Here is a 22,231-nt window from a genome sequence, read left to right on the forward strand (position 1 = left end):
AAGTAGAGGGAAAAGTAGCAACATAGTAGCAGAAAATAGGTGAAACAGTAATGTGACACAGTAATGAGTAATAGAAAGCACAGTAGTGTGACAGTGGCAGGGAATAAAGGGATTGACAGTGACATAGTAGCAGGGAACAGTACTGTGACACAGTAATGGGGAATCAAGGGAACATCAGTGTGACAGAGTAGCAGGGAATAGACGGCAAAGCAGTAGGATATATAATTGCAGGGAACAGAGGGTACAGCGGTGTGACATTGTAACAGGAAAAAGGGGGAACAGCAGGGACACAGTAGCAGGGACTAGTGGGTACAGCAGGGACATGGTAGTGTGGAACCAAGGGAACAGCAAGGACATAGGGGTAATTGTATGAAGCAGTGATAAGGGTGGAAAAGTGAGCCAGTGGAGAAGTTGCCCATGCAACCAATCCACTGCTCTGTATAATTTTATGGCATGCAAATTATAAATGTTACTTCAATGCTGATTGGTTGCCATAGGAAACTTCTCCACTGGTTAACTTCTCCACTCTTATCACTGCTTCATACATTTACCTAATAGTGTGGAACAGAGGGAAGAGCAGTGAGATCGTAACAGAAAAAATAAGAATTTACTTACCGATAATTCTATTTCTCATAGTCCGTAGTGGATGCTGGGACTCCGTCAGGACCATGGGGAATAGCGGGCTCCGCAGGAGACAGGGCACATCTAAAAAAGCTTTTAGGTCACATGGTGCGTACTGGCTCCTCCCCCTATGACCCTCCTCCAAGCCTCAGTTAGGTACTGTGCCCGGACGAGCGTACACAATAAGGAAGGATCTTGAATCCCGGGTAAGACTCATACCAGCCACACCAATCACACCGTACAACTTGTGATCTGAACCCAGTTAACAGTATGATAACACAAACGAAGTAGCCTCTGAACAGATGGCTCACAACAACAGTAATAACCCGATTTTTGTAACAATAACTATGTACAAGCATTGCAGACAATCCGCACTTGGGATGGGCGCCCAGCATCCACTACGGACTGAGAAATAGAATTATCGGTAAGTAAATTCTTATTTTCTCTAACGTCCTAGTGGATGCTGGGACTCCGTCAGGACCATGGGGATTATACCAAAGCTCCCAAACGGGCGGGAGAGTGCGGATGACTCTGCAGCACCGAATGAGAGAACTCCAGGTCCTCTTTAGCCAGAGTATCAAATTTGTAAAATTTTACAAACGTGTTCTCCCCTGACCACGTAGCTGCTCGGCAAAGTTGTAATGCCGAGACTCCTCGGGCAGCCGCCCAGGATGAGCCCACTTTCCTTGTGGAATGGGCCTTTACAGATTTAGGCTGTGGCAGGCCTGCCACAGAATGTGCAAGTTGGATTGTACTACATATCCAACGTGCAATCGTCTGTTTAGACGCAGGAGCACCCAACTTGTTGGGTGCATACAATGTAAACAACGAGTCAGATTTTCTGACTCCAGCTGTCCTTGAAATATATATTTTTAATGCTCTGACAACGTCCAGTAACTTGGAGTCCTCCAAGTCGCTAGTAGCCGCAGGCACCACAATAGGCTGGTTCAAGTGAAATGCCGAAACCACCTTAGGGAGAAATTGAGGACGTGTCCTCAATTCTGCCCTGTCCGAATGGAATATCAGATATGGGCTTTTGTATGACAAAGCTGCCAACTCCGAAACTCTCCTGGCTGAAGCCAGGGCCAACAGCATGGTTACCTTCCATGTAAGGTATTTTAAATCTACCGATTTTAAAGGCTCAAACCAATGAGATTTGAGAAAATTTAGAACCACGTTCAAATCCCACGGTGCCACTGGAGGCACTATTGGGGGTTGTATATGTAGTACACCTTTGACAAAAGTTTGTACTTCAGGCACTGACGCCAATACCTTCTGGTAGAAAATTGATAAGGCCGAAATTTGAACTTTAATGGACCCCAATTTGAGGCCCATAGACAATCCTGCTTGCAGGAAATGTAAGAATCGACCCAATTGAAATTCTTCCGTTGGAGCCTTCTTGGCCTCACACCACGCAACATATTTTCTCCAAATGCGGTGATAATGTTGTGCGGTCACTTCTTTCCTGGCTTTAATTAAAGTAGGAATAACTTCCTCAGGAATGCCCTTCTCTTTTAGAATCCGGCGTTCAACCGCCATGCCGTCAAACGCAGCCGCGGTAAGTCTTGGAACATACAAGGTCCCTGCTGAAGCAGATCCCTTCTTAGAGGTAGAGGCCACGGATCCTCCGTGAGCATCTCTTGAAGTTCCGGATACCAAGTTCTTCTTGGCCAGTCCGGAGCTACCAGTATTGTTCTTACTCCTCTTTTCCGTATAATTCTCAGTACCTTTGGTATGAGAGGCAGAGGAGGGAACACATACACTGACTGGTACACCCACGGTGTTACCAGAGCGTCCACAGCTATTGCCTGAGGGTCTCTTGACCTGGCGCAATACCTGTCCAATTTTTTGTTGAGGCGAGACGCCATCATGTCCACCTTTGGTTTTTCCCAACGGTTCACAATCATGTGGAAAACTTCTGGATGAAGTCCCCACTCTCCCGGGTGAAGGTCGTGTCTGCTGAGGAAATCTGCTTCCCAGTTGTCCACTCCCGGGATGAACACTGCTGACAGTGCTACGACATGATTCTCCGCCCAGCGCAGAATCCTTGCAGCTTCTGCCATTGCACTCCTGCTTCTCGTGCCGCCTTGTCGGTTTACGTGGGCGACTGCCGTGATGTTGTCGGACTGGATCAACACCGGCTGACCCTGAAGCAGCGATTTTGCCAGGCTTAGAGCATTGTAGATCGCTCTTAGCTCCAGTATATTTATGTGAAGAGACGTCTCCAGGTTTGACCACACGCCCTGGAAGTTTCTTCCCTTTGTGACTGCTCCCCAACCTCGTAGGCTGGCATCCGTAGTCACCAGGACCCAGTCCTGTATGCCGAATCTGCGGCCCACTAACAGATGGGCAGTCTGCAACCACAGGAGAGACAACCTTGTTCTCGGTGACAGTGTTATCCGCTGATGCATGTGCAGATGCGATCCGGACCATTTGTCCAGCAGATCCCACTGAAATGTTCGTGCATGGAATCTGCCGAATGGAATCGCTTCGTACGAAGCCACCATCTTTCCCAGGACTCTTGTGCATTGATGTACTGACACAGTTCCTGGTTTTAGGAGGTTCTTGACAAGTTCGGATAACTCCCTTGCTTTCTCTTCCGGGAGAAATACCTTTTTCTGAACCGTGTCCAGAATCATGCCCAGGAACAGCAGATGTGTTGTCGGGGTCAATTGAGATTTTGGAAGATTTAGAATCCACCCGTGTTGCTGAAGCACTACTTGTGTTAGCGCTACACCGACTTCCAGCTGTTCTCTGGACTTTGCCCTTATCAGGAGATCGTCCAAGTAAGGGATAATTAATACGCCTTTTCTTCGTAGAAGAACCATCATTTCGGTCATTACCTTGGTAAAGACCCGAGGGGCCGTGGACAACCCAAACGGCAGCGTTTGAAACTGATAATGACAGTCTTGTATCACGAACCTGAGATACCCTTGGTGTGAGGGGTAAATCGGGACATGTAGATAAGCATCTTTTATGTCCAAGGACACCATGAAGTCTCCTTCTTCCAGATTCGCTATCACTGCTCTGAGTGACTCCATCTTGAACTTGAATTTCTTTATGTACAGGTTCAAGGATTTCAGATTTAGAATAGGCCTTACCGAACCGTCCGGTTTCGGTACCACAAATAGTGTGGAATAATACCCCTTTCCCTGTTGTAGGAGGGGTACCTTGACTATCACCTGCTGAGAATACAGCTTGTGAATGGCTTCCAAAACCGACGTCCTTTCTGAGGGAGACGTTGGTAAAGCAGACTTTAGGAACCGGCGAGGGGGAGACCTTTCGAACTCCAGCATGTAACCCTGAGATACTATCTGCAGGACCCACGGGTCCACTTGTGAGTGAACCCATTGATTGCTGAAAATCTTGAGTCGACCCCCCACCGTTCCTGAGTCCGCTTGTAAAGCCCCAGCGTCATGCTGATGGCTTTGTAGAAGCCGGGGCGGGCTTCTGTTCCTGGGCAGGGGCTGCTTGCTGCCCTCTTACCCTTTCCTCTGCCTCGCGGCAGATAAGACTGTCCTTTTGGTCGCTTTTTATAGGAGCGAAAGGACTGCGGCTGAAAAGACGGTGTCTTTTTCTGTTGGGAGGGGGTCTGAGGTAAAAAAAGTGGATTTGCCGGCAGTTGCCGTGGCCACCAGGTCCGAAAGACCGACCCCAAACAATTCCTCTCCTTTATATGGCAATACTTCCATATGCCTCTTGGAATCCACATCACCTGACCACTGTCGCGTCCATAAACTTCTTCTGGCAGATATGGACATCGCGCTTACTCTTGATGCTAGAGTACAAACATCCCTCTGAGCATCTCGCATATAAAGGAAAGCATCCTTTAATTGCTCTAGAGTCAATAAAATACTGTCCCTATCCAGGGTATCAATATTTTCAGTCAGAGAATCCAACCACACTACCCCAGCACTGCACATCCAGGCTGAGGCTATTGCCGGTCGCAGTAGAACACCAGTATGTGTGTATATACTCTTCAGTGTAGTTTCCAGCCTCCTATCTGCTGGATCCTTGAGGGCGGCCGTATCAGGAGACGGCAACGCCACTTGCTTTGATAAACGTGTGAGCGCCTTATCCACCCTAGGGGGTGTTTCCCAGCGCGCCCTAACCTCTGGTGGGAAAGGGTATAATGCCAATAACTTCTTGGAAATTAGCAGTTTTCTATCGGGGTTAACCCACGCTTCATCACACACGTCATTCAATTCCTCTGATTCTGGAAAAAATACAGGTAGTTTTTTCACCCCCCACATAATACCCCTTTTTGAGGTACCAGCAGTATCAGAGATCTGCAAAGCCTCCTTCATTGCCGTGATCATATAACGTGTGGCCCTATTGGAAAATACGTTTGTTTCTTCACCGTCGACACTAGATTCATCTGTGTCGGTACCCGTGTCGACTGACTGAGGTAAAGGACGTTTTACAGCCCCTGACGGTGTCTGAGACGCCTGAACCGGTACTAACTGGTTTGCCGGGCGTCTTATTTCGTCAACTGACTTTTGTAATGTGCTGACATTATCACGTAATTCCATAACTAAAGCCATCCATTCCGGTGTCGACTCCCTAGGGGGTGACATTACCATCATCGGCAATTGCTCTGCCTCCACACCAACATCGTCCTCATACATGTCGACACACACGTACCGACACACAGCAGCCACACAGGGAATGCTCTAATCGAAGACAGGACCCCCTAGCCCTTTGGGGAGACAGAGGGAGAGTTTGCCAGCACACACCAAAAGCGCTATAAATGTATATAAACAACCCTAGAAGGTGTTGTTTACTATATATGCGCTCTTAATATATAAATATCGCCAATTTATGCCCCCCTTCTCTTTGTTACCCTGTTTCTGTAGTGCAGTGCAGGGGAGAGACCTGGGAGCCTTCCTCACCAGCGGAGCTGAGCAGGAAAATGGCGCTGAGTGCTGAGGAGAATAAGCTCCGCCCCTTTTTCGGCGGGCTTTTCCCCGGTTTTTAAGAAACTGGCCTGGGTTAAAATACATACATATAGCCTTAATGGCTATATGTGATGTATTTATTTTGCCACTAAAGGTAATTATATTGCTGCCCAGGGCGCCCCCAGCAGCGCCCTGCACCCTCCGTGACTGAGTCAGTGAGCCGTGTGACAACAATGGCGCACAGCTGCCGTGCTGTGCGCTACCTTCAAGAAGACTGAGGAGTCTTCTGCCGCCTGCTTTCCGGACCTCCGTTCTGCCGTCTCTTCAGCGTCTGTAAGGGGGATCGGCGGCGCGGCTCCGGGACGAACCCCAGGCTGACCTGTGTTCCGACTCCCTCTGGAGCTAAGTGTCCAGTAGCCTAAGACTCCAATCCATCCTGCACGCAGGTGAGTTGGAAATCTCTCCCCTAAGTCCCTCGATGCAGTGATCCTGTTGCCAGCAGGAATCACTGAGATTGAAACCTAAAAAAAAACTTTTCTAAACAGCTCTTTAGGAGAGCCACCTAGATTGCACCCTCTCGGACGGGCACAAAAACCTAACTGAGGCTTGGAGGAGGGTCATAGGGGGAGGAGCCAGTACGCACCATGTGACCTAAAAGCTTTTTTAGATGTGCCCTGTCTCCTGCGGAGCCCGCTATTCCCCATGGTCCTGACGGAGTCCCAGCATCCACTAGGACGTTAGAGAAATAGGATTTTACTTACCGGTAAATCTATTTCTCGTAGTCCGTAGAGGATGCTGGGACTCCGTAAGGACCATGGGGAATAGACGGGCTCCGCAAGAGATAGGGCACTTTAAGAAAGCTTTGGATTCTGGGTGTGCACTGGCTCCTCCCTCTATGCCCCTCCTCCAGACCTCAGTTAGGGAAACTGTGCCCAGAGGAGATGGACAGTACGAGGAAGGATTTTTGTAAATCTAAGGGCGAGATTCATACCAGCCACACCGTATAACTTGTGATAAACTACCCAGTAACAGTATGAACAACATAGCCTCGGTTCAACCGATAAAACTACAACATAACCCTTATGTAAGCAATAACTATATACAAGTCTTGCAGAAGAAGTCCGCACTTGGGACGGGAGCACAGCATCCTCTACGGACTACGAGAAATAGATTTACCGGTAAGTAAAATCCTATTTTCTCTAACGTCCTAGAGGATGCTGGGACTCCGTAAGGACCATGGGGATTTATACCAAAGCTTCCAAACGGGCGGGAGAGTGCGGATGACTCTGCAGCTCCGATTGAGCAAACAGGAGGTCCGCCTTAGACAGGGTATCAAACTTATAGAATTTTGCAAAGGTGTTTGACCCCGACCAAGTAGCTTCTCGGCACAACTGTAATGCCGAGACCCCTCGGGCAGCCGCCCAAGAAGAGCCCACCTTCCTAGTGGAATGGGCCTTAACCGATTTAGGCAATGGCAATCCTGCTGTAGAATGTGCCTGCTGAATCGTGTTACAGATCCAGCGAGCAATAGTCTGCTTTGAAGCAGGAGCGCGCCAACCTTGTTGGCCGCATACAGAACAAACAGAGCCTCAGTCTTCCTAATTCTAGCTGTTCTGGTCACATAAATCTTCAAAGCCCTGACCACATCCAGAGACTCGGAATCTTCCAAGTCCCGTGAGTCCACAGGCACGACTATAGGTTGGTTCATATGAAAAGATGAGACCACTTTTGGCAGAAATTGAGGACGAGTCCTCAACTCTGCCCTATCCACGTGAAAAACCAGGTATGGGCTTTTATGTGATAAAGCCGCCAATTCTGAAACACGCCTTGCCAAAGCGAATGCCAACAACATGACAACTTTCCAAGTGAGGTATTTCAACTCCACTGTTTTGAGTGGTTCAAACCAAGGTGACTTGAGGAAACGTAATACCATGTTAAGATCCCAAGGAGCCACCAGAGGTTCAAAAGGAGGCTGAATATGCAGCACCCCCTTAACAAAAGTCTGTACTTCAGAAAGAGAGGCCAATTCTCTTTCAAAGAATATGGATAAGGCCGAAATTTGGACCTTTATGGACCCTAATTTAAGGCCCAAATTCACTCCTGTTTGAAGGAAGTGAAGTAGACAGCCCAAATGGAACTCCTCCGTAGAAGCAGCTCTGGCCTCACAGCAAGAAAGATATTTTTGCCATATACGGTGATAATGTTTCGATGTCACGTCCTTCCTAGCCTTGATCAGGGTAGGAATGACCTCATCCGGAATCCCTTTTTCCGCTAGGATCCGGCGTTCAACCGCCATGCCGTCAAACGCAGCCACGGTAAGTCTTGGAACAGACAGGGCCCCTGCTGCAGCAGGTCCTGTCTGAGCGGTAGAGGCCATGGGTCCTCTGATATCATTTCTTGAAATTCTGGGTACCAATCCGGAACCACGAGTATCGTTCTTACTCCTCGTTTTCTTATTATTCTCAGTACCTTTGGTATGAGAGGCAGAGGAGGGAATACATAAACCGACTGGTACACCCACGGTGTCACTAGAGCGTCCACAGCTATTGCCTGAGGGTCCCTTGACCTGGCGTAATATCTAGTTTTTTGTTTAGGCGGGACGCCATCATGTCCACCTGTGGCCTTTCCCAACGGTTTACCAACAGTTGGAAGACTTCTGGATGAAGTCCCCACTCTCTCGGGTGTAGGTCGTGTCTGCTGAGGAAGTCTGCTTCCCAGTTGTCCACTCCCGGAATGAACACTGCTGACAGTGCTAAGACGTGATTCTCCGCCCATCGGAGAATCCTTGTGGCTTCTGCCATCGCCATCCTGCTTCTTGAGCCGCCCTGTCGGTTTACAAGGGCGACTGCCGTGATGTTGTCTGATTGGATCAGTACCGGCTGGTTTTGAAGCAGAGGCCTTGCCAGACTTAGGGCATTGTAAATGGCCCTCAGTTCCAGAATATTTATGTGTAGGGACGACTCCTGACTTGACCAAAGTCCTTGGAAATTTCTTCCCTGTGTGACTGCCCCCCAGCCTCGAAGGCTGGCATCCGTGGTTACCAGGACCCAGTCCTGTATGCCGAATCTGCGGCCCTCTTGAAGATGAGCACTCTGCAGCCACCACAGTAGAGATACCCTGGTCCTTGGAGACAGGGTTATCAGCCGATGCATCTGAAGATGTGATCCCGACCACTTGTCCAAGAGGTCCCACTGAAAGGTTCTTGCATGGAACCTGCCGAATGGAATTTTGCTTTGTAAGAAGCTACCATTTTTCCCAGGACTCGTGTGCAGTGATGCACCGATACCTGTTTTGGTTTCAGGAGGTCTCTGACTAGAGATGACAGCTCCTTGGCTTTCTCCTGCGGGAGAAACACTTTTTTCTGTTCTGTGTCCAGAACCATCCCCAGGAACAGTAGGCGTGTGGTAGGAACCAGCTGTGACTTTGGAATGTATAGAATCCATCCGTGCTGTTGTAGCACTTCCCGAGATAGTGCTACTCCGACCAACAACTGCTCCTTGGACCTCGCCTTTATAAGGAGATCGTCCAAGTACGGGATAATTAAAACTCCCTTTTTTCGAAGGAGTATCATCATTTCTTCCATTACCTTGGTAAAGACCCTCGGTGCCGTGGACAGTCCAAACGGCAGTGTTTGGAATTGGTAATGGCAATCCTGTACCACAAATCTGAGGTACTCCTGGTGAGGATGGTAAACGGGGACATGTAGGTAAGCATCCTTGATGTCCAGGGATACCATGTAATCCCCCTCCTCCAGGCTTGCAATAACCGCCCTGAGCGATTCCATCTTGAACTTGAATTTTTTTATGTATGTGTACAAGGATTTCAAATTTAAAATGGGTCTCACCGAACCGTCCGGTTTCGGTACCACAAACAGTGTGGAATAGTAACCCCGTCCTTGTTGAAGTAGGGGCACCTTGACTATCACCTGCTGGGAATACAGCTTGTGAATTGCCTCTAGCACAGCCTCCCTGCCTGAGGGAGTTGTCGGCAAGGCAGATTTGAGGAAACGGCGGGGGGGAGACGCCTCGAATTCCAGCTTGTACCCCTGAGATACTACTTGAAGGATCCAGGGATCCACCTGTGAGCGAGCCCACTGATCGCTGAAATTTTTGAGGCGGCCCCCCACTGTACCTGGCTACGCCTCTGGAGCCCCCGCGTCATGCGGTGGACTCAGGAGAAGCGGGGGAAGAATTTTGATTCTGGGAACTGGCTGACTGGTGCAGCTTTTTCCCTCTTCCATCATCTCTGTGCAGAAAGGAAGCGCCTTTGACCCGCTTGCTTTTCTGAAGCCGAAAGGACTGTACCTGATAATACAGTGCTTTCTTAGGCTGTGAGGAAACCTGAGGTAAAAAAATTTCTTCCCAGCTGTTGCTGTGGATACGAGGTCCCAGAGACCATCCCCAAACAATTCCTCACCCTTATAAGGCTCTATGTGCCTTTTAAAGTCAGCATCACCTGTCCAGTGTCGGGTTTCTAATACCCTCCTGACAGAATGGACATTGCATTAATTCTGGATGCCAGCCGGCAAAATATCCCCCTGTGCATCCCTCATATATTAGACGACGTCTTATGTTCGCAAAATAGTATCCCTGTTTGACAGGGTTACAGACCACGCTGCAGCAGCACTATCTGCAGGTCTCAGTCTAGTACCTGAGTGTGTAAATACAGACTTCAGGATAGCCTCCTGCTTTTTATCAGCAGGTACCGTCAAAGTGGCCGTATCCTAAGTCCGTCTGTCTGTGGCAACTACCGTCAGTGTAGAAAGTAAAATCTACACCTTCCAGTGGGTTGTCACTGATGTCAGGCCTTGCAGTGAAATTTTGGGTTAAATATTCCATACAGTCATGTGTGTCAGTGTCTGTACTAAATCCTCCTTCACCATCATTCTCATCCCCCACCCTTTGTGCCTGTCCAGGCACACCTGGGAGATACGTTGCAGGATTTAGTGCGCTGCATCTCCTTATGGTGATGTTTACAGGGGCCATTAGTGCTAATTCCCACCTTGTAAACCGTGCAGATGAGACGTGTCTGGTTTGGGCAGAATTTAGTAAGGCTGACCCTGCATGAGGTGTATGGGTTGTGTCCTAACACTACATCTTCGCTTTTACTCACTAGTAATGCTATCGCGGCAACACTTCGCAAGCATGTGGGGAGGGATCGCGCTATGGTGTCTAGCTGAGCGCTGTAGTAGGCTACCGGCCTGCTGGCATCACCATGCTTCTGGGTTAAAACACCTTTGGCAGTTCTGACCCTGCTTATTCTTCTCAACATCTTGGGTATGAGAGGTAGAGGAGGAAACACAGACCGATCTGAACACCCAAGGTGTCACCAGAGCGTCTACAGCTACCGCCTGAGGGTCTCTTGACCTGGCGCAATAGCGCTTTAGCTTTTTGTTGAGACGGGATGCCATCATGTCTATCTGAGGCAGTCCCCACCGACCCATGATCTGTGCGAAGACTTCTTGATGATGAAGTCCCCACTCTCCCGGATGCAGGTCGTGCCTGCTGAGGAAGTCCGCCTCCCAGTTGTCCACCCCCGGGATGAATACCGCTGATAGTGCGCTTATATGGCCTTCCGCCCAGCGTAGAATCCTGGTCGCTTCTGCCATGGCCACTCTGCTCCTTGTTCCGCCCTGGCGGTTTACATGAGCCACTGCGGTGACATTGTCAGACTGAATCAGAACCGGTTTGTCCCAAAGCAATTCCTCCGCTTGACGTAGGGCGTTGTATATGGCCCTCAACTCCAGGACGTTGATGTGGAGACAGGTCTCTAGATTTGACCAGAGACCTTGGAAATTTCTTCCCAGTGTGACTGCTCCCCAGCCTCGGAGGCTTGCGTCCGTGGTCACCAGGACCTAGTCCTGAATGCCGAACCTGCGACCAGTAATATTACCAGTGTCTACACAGTATCCCAGCAGATAGCGCTATCATATACCGCCGCAAGGACTTGCTGCTACACGCCGGGTGAGTCCGGGCTGACCTCCGCCGCGAGGGCTTCATCATACTGCACAGTTTTCCATAAAAAGCCGTAGAGTGTATCAGCGGGGCGCTCACGGGAGAGCAGGGACGTATTTACCTCCCAGCGGGGCTGTTATGTACAGCACTATCAAGCAGCAAATACATCCCAACAGACATACCACGTGTATTATTGCAAACGGAACCTTTTAGGAACCAACACGAGGGTAAATATATCTAAGTCTATGCTGCCTTCATTAGACTAACTATTGTGAATCATCTGCGGAACATTCATTTCAGCAACACACTGGGACGCCAGTGTAATCATATAAATACCTACGAGGAGTGCAATAATCCATATTTTACCATTATATGTTTATAAATACTTAGATATTTCTTATCTAAAGAATAACTTTCAGTGCTTATTTATAAGCTTTTAGCTACTTACTTAATACTAACTAGATACTTTATGCTGAATAGCTACTAACTTATTACTATTTGTGTGTTGTGTTACAGGTTATATGTCAATCGTAAATATTTTTAGATAAAACTATTAATCTATATATTAAGTCTCACGGAGTCATTTATTCTTCATGACAGACCACACATATATAATTTATAGTGTGTTTCTGAGCAGAGAGTAATTCCCATTTGTTCTAATAGTTTTTTGTTGTGCAGCCTAGCAAGCTGTTTTTACTCAGCAGCTTTAAAGAAACATTGGTTTTTAATGAAACATAATTAATCAGCCCCGGTTTATCTGGTTTGAGACTATTGTCTCCAACCATTTGTTCTGATTTGTATGAAAGGCCAACACAACCTTTGGTAGGAAGGCAGCCTGCGTGCAAAGCTCCGCTCTGTCCTCATGGAAGACAAGGTATGCAGGGTTTGCACGAAAGAGCATCTCTTTGGGCTCGATACAATTCTTAGCGCCGGGAATTAGCTCCCGGGGCTAATGCCCATTCTCCCAGACTACACAGGGTGTTTTGTCGGGAGAACCAGCATTCTCCAACGTAAATGTCCAGCGCAATGCTATTTCCGCCGTGTTACGGGCAGAAATCAGCATTGCACCGGCACTTTTGTCGGATTTTTGCTTGCATTCCTCTGGGGGTGCGAGAAGAAATCCCATCATCGGATGTAACAGCTCTATTGAATAGCCCCGGGAGTGGATTCCCAACACTATTCAACTCGCTTAGAATTGAATCGAGACCTTTGCTCTTTAGACAACAAGGATGATTATAAAATATGAATAACACAGAAACTGCTTCCATCATATTACTATACATCAAAGCACCCAATATTAGCCTGGCATGTCCAACCACTCATGGAGAAGCAAAGTCACTGGCAAAGATGCAGGTGACTGGGCCAGACAAAGTGGCTCAGCCCATACATATAACAAAAGTGGTTTCCATGCACTGGACCAACCAACATGGAACTTTACATGTCAACAGGATATCAGACGGAATCAAGCCACTGATGGCAGAAATTCTACACATAGGACAAAAATTATACAAATTTTATGTGGAAGTAACAACAATATTCTGCACAAAGCAACCTTTTAAATAAGTGCCTGTCAGATATTCAATACCAAGGACAGTTATCACTACGCTGTAATCTGCTCATATACCGTCAAACTATTCAATATATATTTTCAATAAAACCTTTTTTCCATGATTTTGATATTTTTTCGACAATTTATTCCTAACGTGTCATATTATACATATCGCTGAAATAGTACCAGAGATGTATTGTTACAATGATATTGAACTGTCAAAGTCGAAAAATATCCTGATTCACAATGCCTTGTACTAACCCCAATGCACATGCCCGCTGCTCGTGCACCCACTCCCCCGTGCGTACGCATCCCCTGAGGTTGCGTAAGGGACGCTCCGACGTCTCCTGCGCATGGAGATGTGTATTTACGGCGGAGTTTGTAAGCGTCTAGCGAGCGACTCGATCGCAGTATATTTAACTCATATAGTGTGTTTTATAGATATTATTCCCCTTAACAATGTCAGCAAGTATGTTTAGTGTAAATGATTCTTGGACAGAGGGATTCCTCTTTGCATGATAGGAAGGGTCAGAGAAAGGTAGAAAGGTGGTGTTTGGTCTCCAGCTGTAGAGTATTTTAATGGTAACATTTCAGTGTTGGTTAGGAACAGATCGCTCGCTTCTGCGTATAGTTATGTACAAAAGTAGTTTATAGACATTTACTGTATTTGCAGTTTATTACACATGCGGCGGGAATCCTGAGGATACCTCCCACCTGGGCAGTTGGAAATAGACACAGCCCACCTGCTTGAACCCACCTATGACCTTTTTGTTATAATGCAGAGACACATTCCTGTGTCCAATGAACAACGAGATTATAGGGACCATTGTATTGTTACTGTACGCTGTGTATAAAAGGACCACCATCCCTGGGCTAGTCACTCACTCTCTCTGCAAGGTTTTCACTTTGAAGGCTGAGGGCTGGAATCCAGGAACGCGCTTGCGAATCATTCCCATGTGTGTAAGTTCTCTGTAGCCATTTTGTTATCCCTTTGTGTATGCCATTCATTCTCATTCTGTTTGCTTGTATTTGCGATCGCTTTGCTAATGTTTATATTTTTCCTCGTTATTCTGTTTAGATATTGATGTTAGGACTGTAGTGTATAAGCTGTATTGTTTTTCCCCTTTTTATACTAAAAGAATCATCCACCTGGTGTTAGAGCCGGAGTTGTTTTTAAACTCATACCAGGTCTTGTGTATTTCATCATTTACTACTAAGGGTTTACTGAGCGTCTCAATCGCTCAAACAGCTTTCATATTATCAGGGGTTATAAGCGTTACATCATTGTAGTATCTCAGTACTAAGGTTTACAGTATAAGCATACCCTTACAGTGTGTTGTTAATAAGGTTTACTGTGTATAATTCTGTGAGCGTCTGCGCCACTCGTGTCTCACTCTCACGGCGCAGCGCACGCTACGCCAATAGCGTAGCGTTACGGTACTCGGGCCGCCTATAGCGTGCTCGATACTAAGCGTGAGCCCGTGAGCGTACGTGTCGCTCTTGCGTCACGCCACGGCCTAGCGTCTGCTACGCTAAGTGCGTACCCTTACGGTACTCCGTGCTCCAATTGCGTACTTAGTCCATAATAAGTATACAGCTTACGTTTTAAGGTAATATTTGACATTATCAGAACTACACCACAAACGGTTTAAAGTTAAATTCAGTTGTTGATTGTCTATTATGCCCTCTTTACACATGCAAGTCAATATAGGCAAGTGCTGGGAATTTGCTGCATAAGTATATTGTTGAATAAAAATTAGATCTGGTGGGATTAAATTAATGGTTAAAAGTGATCATCCGGGTGTGGCAAGCAGAAATGTGTGAAAAGTGACCCGTTTGGGCGCACAAATGGCACTTTTCGCAATCGCACCCAGCACTTTGGTAATGTTTAGTTGCTTTACGCGGCTAAACCAGACTTCTATGAGCAAAAAAGAGACAATTGAATATCATCCACGCGATCTCCCGTCACTTTAGACGGGAGATCGGGCATGATAAGCAATAGAATATCGGCCTTTGTATGTGTTCTATACTGATTTAGACCAAATAAATTACTACTAGGTGATAGACAGCAACAGGTTTCTCTTGCTGCAGCCATACAGTAAGAGGTACGCAAGGAATAGGAGCCTTGGGGTCAATTCTATTCAGCGACAGTTGAATAGCATCGGGAGTTAGCTCCCGTCGCTATTCAATTCAGCTCATGTTAAGTCGGCGAAGGCCCGTTCTCACCGACTTAACAGGTTGAATTGTCGGGAGAACGGGCATTCTCCAACTTAACTACCAGACGCGATGCTGATGCCCGACAGAATCAGCCTCTCGCCGGCCGCACTTTTGTCGGATTACCTCTCTCATCCCCCGGGGGTGAGAGAAGAATTCCAGACAATTTGTGTCACTTGGCGCTGTATTGAATAGTGCTGGGAGCTAACTCCCGGCACTATTCAACTGTCGTTGAATAGAATTGACCCCATTGTAATTACACCAAAATCTCAATTCTAAATAGCTATGGCAATTCTAAACTGCTCTCTTCTGTTGTCCAGTGAAGGCCAAGCCAGGAGTCATGGTACCATATCAATATGCTAACAAGAGGTCACATCTATTGCTAAAACCAGAACTGCCTCACCAGGGAGCCCAGGCACGATGTAACAGCACTTACGCATAATGGATTTCCTAAATACATACTGGAATGCTGCAGGGTAGCACTGACATACCGGATACGACCTGGTCCGGTAACACACTCCTGGCTGTGGTTGTATCAAATACATTAGTGCCACTTAAGAGGTTAAGGTATGTTACATATTTATGTATTATATGCATGTTATATCAATATCTATGCACACATACACAAAATAAATGTCAGGCTATAAGGCGTAGATATGCTTAAATGCTATTAGCATCACAAAACAAAAAAAATACATACAGCAAGTTGAAAACACACAGAAAACAGCTCCAGATGTACTGTACATGTTTATGCTGAAAATGGCATCACACTAACGGAAAAAATCTAACTATGTTAACACAATTCATAATAAAGTCTACATTATTACTGTTTAAGATTGCACCCCATGCCGTGTCCTGTCTACATGCTACATATTGCTGGTCCAGACACAACAGTCTCCTTAGCAGGATATAAATATATATATGGGACAATGCACTTAGGGGTCTATTCATACAGCAGTGAAAACAGTAAATAGACCTGTGGAGAAGTTGCCCATGGCAACCAATCAACATCTCCTTTACATTTTATAGAATGTACCTGATAAAGGCTTCCTTCAAAGCCGATTGGTTGCCATGGGCAACTTCTCCACTGGTCCTTTTTTCTACGCTTTTCACTACTTCATGACTAGACCCCGAAATATTAATATGGATATCATGTCACTGGAGTCAGACTTATACGTTCTTTGCTTATTTCTACCTATAGGAAACAGCTTTATACGTGTGTGCTGTTACTGTATTGTAAGGGGGAGTGTTATATATACATACAGGAAGTAAAGCGAACGAGGTAACTGCCCACCCCACACACACAACCAACCCGTGTGTCCCTGCTGTTAGTACATCCCCGGGGCGGTCTCCCCGGGCGAAAGCGGCACAGGCGGTGACATATGCGGAGGGCGGTACTGGGTGGTGATAACACACACAGCAGCAGTCTCTCACCCGGCCCGCACACCGCTGGCGTATCACACACGCAAAGTCAGCGGGACAGCGTCACGGGGACAATGCGGCTAGGTGGGCAGCTCCCGCATTACGGCATCACCCGCCTCACTACCCCAGGCTCCGCGGCCACTGCGCCACAATAAGCTCACCTGGCCGCCTTGGTGTGGTGGAGGCTGGCGGCAGCGGGTAACATTCGCATCGGTCTTCTCAATCGCCGCTTCCTGGGTGGAACGTTACTTCCGGTCACCGGCTACTGCAGTGCAGCACGTGTATACATTTCTTCTGTAGGAAAAAGCGCGCCACTTCCCGGCGTTTTAAATACTGTACGGAAGTGACGTCCTTCTGACGTCACACGCTGGCCTACTAGTCATCTTGTCTCCCAGGCAACGTGACTGCGGCGTGACACGCACAGAACAGGAAGAGAGGGAACGCCCCCTCCTGTGCAGCTACAAGTCTGACGTCAGTAGCTCATGTGACTATCAGGCATTCCCAACCACGGTCCTCAAGGCACACTAACAGTGCAGGTTTTAGTGATATCCAGCCTGCAGCACAGGTCACTTAATTAGTAGCTTAGTTATTTTGATTTCTCTGACGTCCTAGTGGATGCTGGGAACTCCGTAAGGACCATGGGGAATAGCGGGCTCCGAAGGAGGCTGGGCACTCTAGAAAGATTTCAGACTACCTGGTGTGCACTGGCTCCTCCCACCATGACCCTCCTCCAATCCCCAGTTAGAATTCGTGCCCGGCCGAGGTTGGATGCACACTAGGGGCTCTCCTGAGCTCTTAGAAAGAATAGACTTAGGTTTTTTATTTTCAGTGAGACCTGCTGGCAACAGGCTCACTGCAGCGAGGGACTAAGGGGAGAAGAAGCGAACTCGCCTGCTTGCAGCCGGATTGGGCTTCTTAGGCTACTGGACACCATTAGCTACAGAGGGATCGACCGCAGGCCCAGTCCTTGGTGTTTGGTCCCGGAGCCGCGCCGCCGTCCCCCTTACAGAGCCAGAAGCAAGAAGATGGTCCGGAAAATCGGCGGCATGAAGACTCTGTCTTCACCAAGGTAGCGCACAGCACTGCAGCTGTGCGCCATTGCTCCTCTCACACTTCACACTCCGGTCACTGAGGGTGCAGGGCGCTGGGGGGGGGCGCCCTGAGGCAGCAATAATAACACCTTGGCTGGCTAAAATACCTCAATATATAACCCCAGAGGCTATATATGAGGTAAATACCCCTGCCAGAATTCCATAAAAAGCGGGAGAATAGGCCGCGAAAAAGGGGCGGAGCCTATCTCCTCAGCACACTGGCGCCATTTTTCCCTCACAGCTCGGCTGGAAGGAAGCTCCCTGGCTCTTCCCTGCAATATACAGTAACAGTAAGAGGGAAAAGAGAGGGGGGGCATTAAATTTGGCAGTATATATACATATATTATATGAAAAGCAGCTATTAGGGACATAACTCAGTTAGTCCCTGTATATATATAGCGCTCTGGTGTGTGCTGGCATACTCTCACTCTGTCCCCCCAAAGGGCTTTTTGTGGGTCCTGTCCTCTGTTGAGCATTCCCTGTGTGTGTGGGGTGTGTCGGTACGGCTGTGTCGACATGTTTGATGAGGATAATGAGGTGGAGGCGGAGCAGATGCATTTTGAAGGGACGTCACCCCCTGCGGGGCAGACACCCGAGTGGATGAACTTATGGAAAGAAATGAGTGCACGTATAGATTCTTTACATAAGAAATTTGACGACATGCCAAATGTGGGACAGCCGGGATCTCAGCTCGTGCCTGTCCAGGTGCCTCAGGGGTCGTCAGGGGCTCTAAAACGCTCGCTACCTCAGTTTGCAGACCCGGATGTCGACACGGATACTGATAACAGTGTCGACGACGATGAGTCAAACCTAATGCCTGTCAGGGCCATTCACTGCATGATTGAGGCAATGAAAGAGGTGTTAAACATTTCTGATTTACATCCAGGTACCACAAAAAAGGGTATTATGTTTGGGGAGAAAAAACTACCCGTAGTTTTTCCCCTATCAGATGAACTAAATGAAGTGTGTGAAGAAGCGTGGCTTTTCCCTGATAAAAAAATTTGTAATTCCTAAGAAGGTACTAATGGCGTTCCCTTTCCCGCCAGAGGATAGGTCACGTTGGGAAACACCACCTAGGGTGGATAAAGCGCTCACACGTTTGTCAAAAAAGGTGGCACTACCCTCTCAGGATACGGCCGCCCTTAAGGAGCCTGCTGATAGGAAGAAGGAGGCAATCCTGAAGTCTGTATACACACACTCAGGCATTATACTTAGACCAACTATTGCGTCAGCTTGGATGTGCAGTGCTGCCGCTGCATGGTCAGAAAAACTGTCAGAAAATATTGACACACTAGACAGAGACACTATTCTGCTAACGACTGACCATATAAAAGATTCAGTCTTATATATGAGAGATGCACAGAGGGAAATTTGCCGGCTGGCATCTAAAGTAAGTGCATTGTCTATCTCTGCTAGGAGATGCTTATGGACTCGTCAGTGGACGGGAGATGCAGATTCCAAGAGGCACATGGAAGTTTTGCCTTATAAAGGGGAGGAATTATTTGGGGATGGTCTCTCCGACCTAGTTTCCACAGCAACGTCTGGGAAGTCAGCATTTTTACCCCATGTTCCCTCACAGCCTAAGAAGGCGCCATTTTATCAGGTTCAGTCCTTTCGGACCCAGAAAAGCAAGCGTGGAAAAGGAGGGTCTTTTCTGTCTAGAGGTAGGGGAAAAAGGCTGCAACAGACAGCAGGTTCCCAGGAACAAAAGTCCTCCCCCGCTTCCTCTTCCAAGTCCGCCGCATGACGGTGGGGCTCCACAGGTGGAGCCAGGTACGGTGGGGGCCCGCCTCAGAAATTTCAGCGATCAGTGGGCTCGCTCACAGGTGGATCCCTGGATCCTTCAAGTAGTATCTCAGGGATACATGCTGGAATTCGAGGCGGCTCCACCCCACCGGTTCCTAAAATCTGCCTTGCCGATTGCTCCCTCAGACAGGGAGGCGGTGCTAGCGGCAATTCACAAGCTGTATTCCCAGCAGGTGATAATCAAGGTACCCCTACTTCAACAAGGCCGGGGTTACTATTCCACACTATTTGTGGTACCGAAGCCGGACGGTTCGGTGAGACCCATTTTAAATTTGAAATCCTTGAACATGTACATAAAAAAATTCAAGTTCAAGATGGAATCGCTCAGGGCGGTTATTGCAAGCCTAGACGAGGGGGATTACATGGTTTCCCTGGACATCAAGGATGCTTACCTGCATGTCCCCATTTACCATCCTCACCAGGAGTACCTCAGATTTGTGGTACAGGATTGCCATTACCAATTCCAGACGCTGCCGTTTGGACTCTCCACGGTACCAAGGGTATTTACCAAGGTTATGGCGGAAATGATGATACTCCTTCGAAGAAAGGGAGTTTTAATTATCCCGTACTTGGACGATCTCCTAATAAAGGCACGGTCCAAAGAACAGTTGTTGGTGGGAGTAGCACTATCTCAGGAAGTGCTGAACCAGCACGGCTGGATTCTGAATATCCCAAAGTCACAGCTGGTCCCGACGACACATCTACTGTTCCTGGGGATGATTCTGGACACAGTCCAGAAAAAAGTGTTTCTCCCGGAGGAGAAAGCCAGGGAGTTGTCTTCTCTAGTCAGAGACCTCCTGAAACCAAAACAGGTATCGGTGCATCACTGCACGCGGGTCTTGGGAAAGATGGTAGCTTCTTACGAAGCAATTCCATTCGGCAGGTTCCATGCCAGAATCTTTCAGTGGGACCTGTTGGGCAAGTGGTCCGGATCGCATCTTCAGATGCAGCGCTTGATAACCCTGTCTGCAAGAACCAGGGTGTCTCTTCTGTGGTGGCTGCAGAGTGCTCATCTTCTGGAGGGTCGCAGATTCGGCATTCAGGACTGGGTCCTGGTGACCACGGATGCCAGCCTGCGAGGCTGGGGGGCAGTCACAAAGGGAAGAAACTTCCAAGGACTATGGACAAGTCAGGAGACTTCCCTTCACATAAATATTCTGGAACTAAGGGCCATCTACAATGCCCTAAGTCAAGCAAAATCCCTGCTCCTACACCAGCCGGTGCTGATCCAGTCAGACAACATCACGGCAGTCGCCCATGTGAATCGACAGGGCGGCACAAGAAGCAGGATGGCAATGACAGAAGCCACAAGAATTCTCCGATGGGCGGAAAATCATGTACTAGCACTGTCAGCAGTGTTCATTCCGGGAGTGGACAACTGGGAAGCAGACTTCCTCAGCAGACACGACCTCCACCCGGGAGAGTGGGGACTAAGTCTTCCAAATGATTGTACATCAGTGGGGTCGTCCACAGGTGGACATGATGGCGTCCCGCCTAAACAAAAAACTAGAGAGGTATTGCGCCAGGTCAAGAGACCCTCAAGCGATAGCTGTGGACGCTCTGGTGACACCGTGGGTGTACCAGTCAGTTTATGTGTTCCCTCCGCTGCCTCTCATACCAAAGGTATTGAGAATAATAAGAAAGCGAGGAGTAAACACAATTCTCGTGGTTCCGGATTGGCCAAGACGAACATGGTACCCGGAACTTCAAGAGATGATCTCAGAGGACCCGTGGCCTCTGCCGCTAAGACAAGACCTGCTACAGCAGGGGCCCTGTCTGTTCCAAGACTTACCGCGGCTGCGTTTGACGGCATGGCGGTTGAACGCCGGATCCTGAAAGAAAAGGGCATTCCGGAGGAAGTCATTCCTACGCTTATTAAAGCCAGGAAAGAGGTTACAGCAAATCATTATCACCGCATATGGCGGAAATATGTTGCATGGTGTGAGGCCGAAAAGGCCCCAACTGAGGAATTTCAACTAGGTCGATTTCTGCATTTCCTGCAAGCAGGAGTGAATATGGGCCTAAAACTGGGTTCCATTAAGGTACAGATCTCGGCTCTATCGATTTTCTTTCAGAAAGAACTAGCTTCAGTACCTGAAGTTCAGACATTTGTAAAGGGAGTGCTGCATATTCAGCCCCCATATGTGCCTCCTGTGGCACCTTGGGATCTCAACGTGGTGTTGAGTTTCTTAAAATCACATTGGTTTGAACCACTAAAAACCGTGGATCTGAAATATCTCACGTGGAAGGTGGTCATGTTATTGGCCTTGGCTTCTGCCAGGCGAGTATCAGAATTGGCGGCTTTGTCTTATAAAAGCCCTTATCTGATTTTCCATATGGATAGGGCAGAATTGAGGACTCGTCCCCAGTTTCTCCCTAAGGTGGTGTCAGCGTTTCATTTGAACCAGCCTATTGTGGTGCCTGCGGCCACTAGGGACTTGGAGGACTCCAAGTTGTTAGACGTGGTCAGGGCCCTGAAAATATGTTTCCAGGACGGCTGGAGTCAGAAAATCTGACTCGCTGTTTATCCTATATGCACCCAACAAGCTGGGTGCTCCTGCTTCTAAGCAGACTATTGCTCGTTGGATTTGTAGTACAATTCAACTTGCACATTCTGTGGCAGGCCTGCCACAGCCAAAATCTGTCAATGCCCATTCCACAAGGAAGGTGGGCTCA

General features: G+C 48.0%; 1 long non-coding RNA gene across 1 annotated transcript in view; it reads right to left on the reverse strand.

Annotated features, from left to right (window-relative positions):
* The window catches only part of LOC134947610 (uncharacterized), a 60,512-nt gene extending 43,544 nt beyond the window's left edge, over positions 1–16,968 (reverse strand). Inside the window, exon 1 of the long non-coding RNA XR_010182651.1 lies at positions 16,820–16,968. This is a non-coding gene — a long non-coding RNA (uncharacterized LOC134947610). The remainder of the gene's footprint in view (positions 1–16,819) is intronic.
* Between the last annotated feature and the right edge of the window lie 5,263 nt (positions 16,969–22,231).

The sequence above is a fragment of the Pseudophryne corroboree genome, chromosome 8 (genome assembly GCF_028390025.1).
Source record: "Pseudophryne corroboree isolate aPseCor3 chromosome 8, aPseCor3.hap2, whole genome shotgun sequence".
Taxonomy (NCBI): domain Eukaryota; kingdom Metazoa; phylum Chordata; class Amphibia; order Anura; family Myobatrachidae; genus Pseudophryne; species Pseudophryne corroboree.